Raw genomic sequence first — 10,088 nt, forward strand, 5'->3', positions numbered from 1 at the left:
TCTTCAACCACGTCGCCGCACGGACACGAGTAGTACCAGTCGCAGGCACTGATGCTGGGGTTAAAGTAGGTTCCCGAGGCGCAGGTCTTCGTGACTTTGCTATAACCAGACGTGGTGTTGTAGCAGGCGAAGTAGCTGGAACAAGTGAGGTCGTTCTGGTTCTGGAAACTGCCGGCATCCTCGCAGACGAAGTAATCGGGATCCGAGTTATACACGCAGGTCGATTCGCCGAGCCCGATTCCGACCAGTACCAAAAGGGCGAAGCACCACGGAGAAAACATCGTCGCTACACTTTCTAATCGCTCTCACTGAAGGAAAGCTTCTAGAGCGATAAAACTATATACCTCCACCGTCGAGGTTATAAAAAATGAAATTGTTTGATGTTCATTGCCTGGGCTATTAAGTTATGACGCTTGGCAATTGGGGTCGTAAATATCAAGGTATACGATGTTGATTTTAAAAGCCATATACTCAGTACTCTTTACTATATACTATAACAGCGTAATTAATGATTCCGGTAATTAGGTCATTATGTATTTGTTGTACAAATATGATTCCGTCTTTGCGCGTTGTTTTAGTTCTTATGTTCGACACTAGTTCTATTGGGATAGTGCGGCAATAAACTTTCCTTTTAGTTCAACGTTTGCCGTAAGCATACACTAGGGCCTGTTTGGATAGTTTGAAAATGCTCTAATGCGTATCAACAACAATAATTTATTACACGAAAGGGTATCGCGGAGACGCAATATTCGTTTTCAGAATTTTGTGGCACATATTAAGTCGATTTCTCATATTTTCTATATTTTTATGATTTTGTATTAATATTTAAGTATCATAAACATTGAAAACCGGACAAGACTTGTGAAAAATTAAATCGGTTAATTTATTTATTCGATTATTATGTGCGACTTAAAATGAAATAATAGGAAATATGAATATATGAAATGAAACAATGAATATACGGTGCCAATATATGAAAAATAGTAGTGTATCCAATAAAACAGTCAATGCAGGCCAAGTTTATGATGTCAGGATGTCGCAATGTTGCCGCATTAACTTAAAAAAAAAATTGGTATATAACGTTTGCCGGTTTGTAAACCCTAATTGTTATCACTAATTTTGTAGACACTTGACAACAGGGTCGACCAATATCAACACAAATCGTATATTATAGACTGATTCGGTCATATTTTATATGTTTCGACGCATCAGACAGCATTCTATCTTATTTTATATAGGAGGCTTTAACAAGTAAAATGTGAAGGTAACATCATATAACATTTAACATTTTTACAAACATTTGGCAATATATTCGACGTTATCTGTGACGTGCATTGGCTATTTTATTAGAAGAACTATATATAGCCCACACAATAAAGCAGCCAATCCACGTCATAGAATTTTATAACGTCAGAACATCGCAATGTTGCCACATAGAATTTTAGTTTACAACGTTTGTCGGTTTATAACCTTTAATTATTATCACTAATGTTTTTTGAAGAATTTTGTAGACATTTTGGCAACATGGTCCGCTAGTATCCAATCCAAGTCGAATTTTACAGGCTGATTTGGTACATGTTCCTGCACATCAGTCATTATTATATCTTTTTCTAACCAGGATAAAATGATAAAGGAAAATCGGCTCTGGACTTAAGACGAATCTTTACAAACTGCAATAATTAATATAAAATAGATAATAAATATTAAAATAGATGCAAATAACTGGTAAACTGAAAAGGTATTTTGCAATTTTAAGAGAATTATGAGGAAGAAAACGTTCATTAAGGTTTAGCATGAAGAATTTATCGATAAGCTTCAAAAACATCCTTTCATATCAGCTGGCATGTTCAGGTTTAAGCAAAAAAGCTTACTTTACAACAAAAAACAAAAGCATGTTACCTGTTTGATATGTTTCATATTACCACAAATGGAAAATACCAATAAGGCTACATCATGCTGATTCTTGTTGTCGGAGACAATAGCGAAGAAGCCACACGAAAATAAGAACAAACAAGTGACAATATAAATAATTGGGTCCAAATCTATATAAAACGCTAAATATAAAAGTAAACAACTGTTAAATGACCTAACCTAACTGTTGAATTTGATGGTATATATTATAATTGAACTATTCAATAATTTTGTCGCTTGATTGCAAGAAATCTGCTGCTGAAGCTAATAAAACACAATCATAAAATAGGACATACAACAAGAATTATGATAAGGCCGTTGGATGATATTGCAATTTTCGGGTTTTATTTAAACGATTTAAAACGACACTAAAAAAAAATGACACAAGGCTAATGGCCTTCATTCAAAGGCTTAGAGGACGAAAACCAAGGTTAAACTGTCAAAAAATTTCCAGACATTTAGCAACTGACGAATCAGCTACCACATGAATTGGCTGAAAATGTCATTTTGAATTCATGGTATTGGATTGATGCTGAAAAGGGGATTTATTACTATAATCTCAAGTAGCAAGAGGTACGGGTTAGTCCAGAAGAGCCGATTTAAACTGTTACTGCTTATGACTACTGGCATCTGGCTTATGACTTTGCAAGAGTTGTGAGAGATTAGAAAGGTTTCAAATTGTTGAAGCGCGAAACTGTTTCAGTTGACAGTTGAACGACTGCCAAAGTAGCATCGTTATTTTGCTATGTTGATGGGAAATATTCTAATTCATATATATTATTATTTTGATATATTTTACACGAACATCTCTCAATGAATGCGTTTTTAAAGTGAAAAAATGATCAGTATACATGCAATAAATTAATATTTACGAGTAAAATACAAATATAAGAACAAATGATTATGTCAGAAAGAAAGGGCACCAGTTTTTTATTTTTTTGAAACAGAGCTATTCAAAATAAAGACATGATGCACTGTATTGATTGATGCTGAATTCACTCACCATCAATGACATTCAACATTCATATTCTTTACTTCCCACAAGATATTTTTCTTATGAAATCACAGTTCGAAATATGATCATCGATGTATTCATTTCATTAACGGAGACCACGTTTCAGCTTCAAGTTTAAGTTAAGAGTTAAAAACTACTTCCTGGTTCCAATACAATTAGGAAATCTATAGTAGAACAACAATTAAAAAAGTATTTTCATAAATAACACAATAATAAAACCTTCATGTTTAAGAGCATAACCAAATATTGGGTTTGACTTGACCACTTTTGATGTATTGATACTATAGTCCAGATATAGCATCCTTTGATTATTACCTGTTTATTAAATTATTGTTATATTAATATTGAGTTTATTAAATTTTATTAATAAATGTACCAGAACATTTTTCTCAGGCCTAATGAACAACTAAATTCTACGAAGTAAGTCGATTTATTTGCATTTATTTGGCTACTTTTTGTGTATCTAGTCCTTACCAGGCACGTTTATATATTTCGGTTGTTTATTTTCCTATTTATTATACTAATTTCTATTTTATTTCCATTGATATTCACTGCATAAAAATAAATAAACCCGAAATATTACATTTTAATGATATCTCATAAAAGAAACCAGATGGTTTCTTATACCTGTTGCCGGTTGATTCTTTCATAGTCATAGTGCCGTCTTCCTTCCAAGGGTCAAGAGTCAGGTCCACGGTACTGACCGAGAGCCATGTGATATAGCGATCATGCGCATTTGAAGACTTGTTTCTTTGATCATTGATAATTGAGATGAAAAATTACTTCGGCGCTCTCGAGTAGAATCTAATTTATGTTAAATAGCGGTTAAATCTCCTTAAGAATGACTGTAATAATTCCGTAAATCTGTTTATGTGTGAGTTTGACGGAAACTGAACCAACTAGAAACGGTAATTGTTCGGCGCTCTACCTGTTTCATGCTCGAAGATACTTGTCGGAACTACCGCCTTCACGTCGCCGTCCAGTACGACTAATAAGACGTTAAAAGTGTTCGGTTTGAATTTGTGTATTTTGTATACTTTTATGTGACAAATATGGTGATATATTGAGTGTTATTGCTGTGGAGTGAATACAGGTATGTATTTTAGTAATTTCTACGTATGTTTAAGTTAAAAAGTGTTGGTTTTAAGACAATTTCTTCGATTATTTTGATCGATTCTAACCTCAACAACACAAGTGCATAACATTACATATTTACAATATTCAAATAATTTAATAAACTCTGATTAAAAATATGTTATAACAATGTGTTCCGTTTTATAGTTTTATTTCTGATGATGAGCTATATCGATTTCCTTAAAAGGTAGCCAACAAAAACATTGTTATTATATATGAGGTAATATAATGTCATAATATATTGATACATAATGTTGTGAATGTTTTATTTATTTCGAAGCATTATGAACTAAAATGTTGATATATATCTAGTGAGTAGAAATTGTTTAAATATATTGCTAATGCATGAGTTGGTTAACTAATAGTAATTAATTATAGAAAATTAATATTTAAAACTTGTCATCCTTAAATTTGCGCATATATTTATCAATGTGCGCATTGTAATTGATATAGTCATTAAAGTATTTTTTAATATCATTTATTACCGTTATTTAATGTTTATCATCACGTCACTTCGTAGTAATTTGTTATATTATTGTTTTTTTGTTGAGATCTAAAGTTATTTGTGTTTGGATTTTGGTATGACATTCAATAATCATATCAACAAGTTTTTATTGCTTGTTTATACGAATGTATAACGGTACGGATTAAATTATTGCACATATAATATATTGTGCATTAAAAGATATGTATTTGAATGAATGTGTTTTAATTTCAGTTCAAAGTTTTTATAAGGTATGTTAGTAATGATGTTTTCAGTATTTAAATAAAAAGTATTTCATTTTTTAAAAATGAATTTTAGTGAAAAAAATAGTCACAATTGACTGAATAATGATCTTCGTGGGGTGTGAAGAGGAATCTGTGCCTCCAAGAAACTTTGGAGTGGATCAGTATCTGTATATGTTGGTTTTTATAATTTTTTAAATTTTATTATGTGTGAAGATAAGGTGGAGACTATATCAGGAATCACATTTGAGAAAAGATTATATCAATAAATATATAAGAGAGATTAATGAATTAATGAGTGATAAAACACTTGATATTTTTTCTGGTACATGTTATCTTTTAGCTGTTGTGTTTGGGTCATCCACATTGTCTAGTTAAGCCTTACTGTTAAAAAAAGACAATAGTCCGTTTTCCTTTATTTTTTGTAAATTATTTCCAATCCTCTTTTTGTGTTGTTTAAGAATTTTTTTCCCAACATTCAAAATGTAATAATTTTTCATTATAATAACAAGGTTTTTCTGCAATTACAAAGTACTGCGAATAAGAATTCAGCGTAATACGATATAATTGCTAAGTGCTAAATCTGATAAATGTGCTGTATGTATATTGTCTTGGTAGAAGAGGATCTTCTCTTTATCAGATTTGAACATTTATTTTTAACCTCAATGTCCAATAAGTTTAATAATATTCTCCCTGAATTACTCTTTCTATAGGGTAATGCAACTCAAAACACTCACTATCATGTTTTTTGTATTTTTTAGCTTATTGTAATCTTTGTCTATGACGAAACCACTTTCGTTAACATTTATTGATCATATTAAAATGGATATTTGCTCATATTTTGTAACATATAAAATAGTGCATTATAATTTTGAAGACGGTTAGTTCTATGGATTCATGGGAGAGCTACGATTTAGAAATGAAGCAGGTTTAGGGTTATGTTTTTTAAATAATTGTATTTTTAAAATCAAAAATTAGTTTTTTTTTTGTTGAAAGTTTGACAAAATTATTATAAAAAGATATATAAATCGAACCTCAAAAAAAGGAAAAATGAGTATTCTGATGTTGCTAACGACGTTATACTGTGAACGTACTTTGTGGGATTTTGTTTGTGCCATTGTTGTTTTTATCTGTCAAATTATTGATAAACCATAAGCTGTTTCATCTTCTGGTGCCTTCAACAGGTGATAATTATAAGGGCCTACATTTAAATGCGACAGGTGGGATACAACATATGGCCACCTCATAGCGTTTCTTCTTTATAAGTAAACTATAGGATATAGAGTTATTTTTTTGTATATTTGAAGCTTTATTTTGAGAAACTGTTGTAATATATTTCTTTAAAGTACTGTCCGTTATTAGTTACACCTTTTTCTTCTGCTGCAAAAGCTCATAGATCTACTGCCGAAAAAATGCTGCTACTTTTTGAGCCTTTCCTAATATTCGACTTTTTCTTCTTAAGAAAATAAGGACTTTCTGTGTATGATTCATTGAGCATTACAAGTAGTCGAAATAACTGCAACATTCTTATTTTATTGAATCACTAGTTTGCATTTTTACTTCTATAACGATAATTTGTGTTCGATGATTTATTATGTGTTTGTCGTCAACATCAAATTCACTATCCTGTAGATTTCTTCTAATAGAATAAAATATATATGACGAAAGAAAATCGTTAATATTTATACTTGTATATAGATCTGTATATGTACAAGTAATACTATGTACGTATAATGTACATATAATCTATTCAAAGCATTTTTCACATATGCCATCAAGATATTTAATGTGTTGCTTGTTTTAATTTGTAAATTCGTTTTAGAATCAGACAATATTTTCCTTCACATTTTAATCTAGTTGAAAAGAGACACAATGCTGTCTGATTAGTTCGAACGCGTAAACGAATGAGCATGTCAAAGTCGTCCGGTTGTCAGACGTATGTAAAATTCTTGAAAGCAATAGTGGTAAAAGGTTATAACTCTAACCTATAGACTATTGTGGCCGTAGAATTAACTGTGGTTTTTAGATGTGCTGTAATGTTAAAATAAATCTGATAACATATATATTTATATATATATATATATATATATATATATATATATATATAAATATATATATATATATATATATATATATATATATATATATATATATATATATATATATATATATATATATATATACTAGCGACCCGCCCCGGCTTCGCACGGGGGCAATGCTGATACTAAATTAAATACACTACAGAAAAAATATGAACGTTGTATATAAAAACATAGCGGCCCGCTCTGACTTTGTACGGGCATAAAATATATATGCCTACGTCACTCAATGAAAACATGATTAAAATCGATCCAGTATTTTTGGTTCATTCATTACCGCCCTTGGCCTGCACGCATTAAATTTGGAGTAAAACAATTCCTCTTCCCCTATACTTACTATGAAGATTTCCTGCTATCTTTGGAATATCTAAATTCATACAATTTTTATTACATTACACATTTTTAAACGCAAATTTTAAATTTGTAATATCTCCGAAAATATTTGTTTAATTTACATGCTGTAAGGAACCATATTGATCTATATTAATTGCACACTGTATTTAAGGTACTTAATTCGATAAGGATTAATGCCGTATTGCTTAAAATAGCTTCGTAAATAAGCCATTTTCTCACGTAAAAAGTAAACAATAAAAATGGTTAATGTGGGTTATCCCTAAAAGATAAACATATACCATCGCGGACTTTTTTGTAGACCTTTTTATGGTGTACAATACTGTAGTACATTAATTTGATCTAACTCGTAGGGTTAGGCAGCGTTTTTGCTAATTGCTAAATAAGCCTAAAAAATAGGTTAATTTACGACATCACGTTAGAAACCTCTAAAATTAGCAATGTTGTCTTAGTATATTATGCATGTATTATACATATAAACCTTCCTCTTGAATCACTCTATCTATTGAAAAAAACCGCATCAAAATCCGTTGCGTAGTTTTGAAGATTTAAGCGCACATAGGGATATAGGGACAGAAAAGGCGACTTTGTTTTATACTATGTAGTGATATATACTTAATACCCATGTAAATATCCCGAAAATTCTGTTTATACATTATTTACTTAAATATTATTTTTTGTTTTGAACATTTGTTGTTTGTACATGTGATAGATTGATATTTTTGAGCCGTTTTGTTCTTCTACTGTGTACTGATTGTTGAGTCTTGATAGAAAATCTGAATAATTAAAAGGGCGTTGGGAAAAATACTCAAAATTTGATTGGATTATCACATCTTTGAGCAACACTTTGTGCTCTCCTACCCGCAGAACTATCAAATCCTAAAACCATCTAAAAGGATTAGAAAAATAATTTTTCAAAATTGCCCCTGATATATTGTGCCGAATATTCTCTATTTGAATATATTTTTCAAGTACTTTTTCTATGATTGATGCATCTGTATATTACATATTGCTTACTCCAATATGCATTTTCTATGCAACTACCGTTCCTTGGGAAATATTGCCATCTTAATTTTTCTTGATATGTAAGAATAAGAAAATCAGGCGAGGCAAAACAGAAGTATACTAAGTATTTGTTATGCACTTACGTTGTAGTTTTGCAGACTTAATCCTGTGTTTCATTGCCCAAAATTCCAATTCATAGATGCATTATTGACGTAAAACTAACTAACATTATATAACTAAATATAACTAGAATTTTAGGCGCTATTTGCCCCTCGGTAAACACAAATTCGCTTGTATATCAAGAAGTCTTAACTACCTATTTTCCTAGAAATGTAATTGTTACAATGAGAAGGTCAGCTACCAGATGGTAGCATTAGTTTATCACGATCCCTAAACATAAAAGACAACCCCTCGTGACAAAGCCCTGGAAATGGCTAATACTAAAACACATTTTATATTAATTTATATTGCTCTTACTTTATTATTTAGTTATTACAAGCAACTGTATAAATAACATACATTAAGGGTAATACATAAAATATGACTGTAAATACAAGTATGGAGTAATTTATCATTAATTATTCATAATGACTGCGCCAGAGATAGGAATAATTGATACCTATACAATTTTAATAGTAAACATTATGTTTTTGGTTTCATACATTCATTAATAATGTTGTTCAATAATAAATGTTTAGAAAATAAACAAAAATTACGCGTTAATGTATATTCGTATTAATTATTAAAAAATACATTTAAATATTAACTAACATTAAGTATTAAATTAATATTAAACTAAAAACAATATTTATCGTTGAATATGACTTGATTAGATTGCATAAATTATATTTGGTGTACAATACAGACCAACGATTATGGAACGTTTTCAATGATTTTAATCTGTGTTATTTGATGAACTGGTTCTGAAAACGATTATAAAAAATAGTATCACCCATTATTTTCTCGCATTTTAATTTGTGGTTATTAAAAACAAGTTTGTAGTGTGTGTTTTTACATATTAGAAATGCTTATAGTTCATTGTCTGTTGTTAATTCAATATATATGAAGGAAACAGTACTGTGTCGTTCTTAAAAAGTTGTTTTTATACTGCATGGTTAACGAGATGGATTTACAAAGTTTTCATGCTATATATGGAAGTGAAACAATGAAGTAAGGCTTCATTCATCCAACAAATTACTGCCAATGAGAAAATCTCAAGCAACTAAACAAATAAAGTTGGGCTTAATGAATGGTTTTGGAAAAGCTTTGAGTAAAGAAAAGAGAGATTTTCTTAGATCCGATATGTGTTAATTTATATTTGATTCCATCTTCTAACAACAATGAGTACAAAAAAAGTAGGATTGTATGTTATTTAAAGATCTTCTTACGTTACATGTAGAAATGAAATGAGTTGAAAATACTATACGTTTGAATAAAGATAGATACGTTTAAAACTCTATGTCGTATGATGAGACCATTTCTTGCCCAAACGTCTTGACATTTTTCTTGAAAATTTAGGTGATGTGTGTGAAGAGCAAGGTAAACGGTTTCATCAGGATGTAAAAGAAATGGAGAAGATATCAGGAATAATATTGGAGAAAATATTATATGAATAAATATATAAGAGAGATTAATGAATTGGTGTTATATTGTGAGCTAATTACGAGTAATAAAAAACTTGATATTAAATACGGTTTCGCCAACTAAAAATATATACAATTTTGGTAATTTGGTTTATAACATTTTATATATCTGTCTTCATTTACACCTTAATTTTCTAGATATTTAAATTCGACTATTCTGATTTTTTTTGTTTTCGCCTTGTGATCAGTACATATTTTTTTCTT

General features: G+C 30.2%; 1 protein-coding gene across 2 annotated transcripts in view; it reads left to right on the forward strand.

Moving 5' to 3' along the window:
* The first annotated feature begins 3,900 nt into the window (after window positions 1-3,900).
* The window catches only part of LOC143192873 (tyrosine-protein phosphatase non-receptor type 13), a 218,237-nt gene continuing 212,049 nt past the window's right edge, over window positions 3,901-10,088 (forward strand). The window contains exon 1 of one of the 2 annotated variants that reach the window (XM_076398648.1): window positions 3,901-4,019. The gene's annotated coding sequence lies outside the window, so the exon portion shown is untranslated. The remainder of the gene's footprint in view (window positions 4,020-10,088) is intronic. The other variant, XM_076398657.1, reaches the window with a different exon arrangement.

The sequence above is a fragment of the Rhynchophorus ferrugineus genome, unplaced genomic scaffold (genome assembly GCF_030347505.1).
Source record: "Rhynchophorus ferrugineus isolate W39M unplaced genomic scaffold, kcgeb_rfMv2 rfM1, whole genome shotgun sequence".
In the NCBI taxonomy this organism is placed as follows: Eukaryota; Metazoa; Arthropoda; class Insecta; order Coleoptera; family Curculionidae; genus Rhynchophorus; species Rhynchophorus ferrugineus.